We start from the raw sequence: 955 nt of genomic DNA on the forward strand, positions 1-955 counted from the left end.
TTCCTTGCAAAAAGATTATTCACTTGGGACGGAATGGGTGAAGACAGTAGGTACTGTCAACAATGTCTTACATGTCAAAGTTCTAAGGATTGAGGTCATTCCGTAACTCCTTTGCGAAGTTACCTGGTACCAGAAAAAAACTTTTCAGTCTATAGCTATGGACCTGATGGGACCATTCCCCTCATGGAAGTGGGAAATTTATACATATTGGTGATTACGGATTTCCTCACCAGATTTGCAGTAGTGGAAGCACTCCCCAGACAAAACCTCAGAGCCAGTACCTAAGAGTATTTTTCTAATATGCCTGCAGTATGGAATCCCAAAGCTAGTTTTAACTTACCATGGAAGGGAATTCAGGATTAGCTTCTAGAGTGAATAGCTATGACAGTAAGTAACGAACACTACTGAGACCAGTATTTAGGTGAAGCACAATTGTCTTTGAATTCAATCTATCACAGGGCTATTGGAGATATGCCATACTATGTGATGTTTGGCAGTGATGCTAAAACAGCAGTGGAATAGTTCTTACAAGTTTAAGACTACCAAGTGAAGACTTTCTGGCCATAAAAACACAAAGATCTCAGGAAGTCTATGTATGTAAAAAAATAAAGAAATATGTAAGGGCAGTAGATTGACATTGTAGAACTCGAATAAAGAAATCAAAAGATACTTCATTGTACAATCTTTTTCAGTAAATGTCAGTGGTCTTTTTGATATGTGATTGGGTAACAAATATTACAGATTCCCACAATACCGCAAATAATGCTGGAGTAGAGAGCAGAATGAAGGAATGAATGAAACTCATGGGGAGAATGTTAGTTCTAAGCATGTGGGTAGGGAACCTATGCATGGGAGACATACTAAAGGACGTACACAGTATGGCCCAGGGTATTATGCATGGTTACAAAAGGGACCATACTTGGACTAACTTTATATAGGCATGGTTACACATGAC

This window comes from Penaeus monodon, chromosome 28 (genome assembly GCF_015228065.2).
Source record: "Penaeus monodon isolate SGIC_2016 chromosome 28, NSTDA_Pmon_1, whole genome shotgun sequence".
Lineage (NCBI taxonomy): Eukaryota > Metazoa > Arthropoda > Malacostraca > Decapoda > Penaeidae > Penaeus > Penaeus monodon.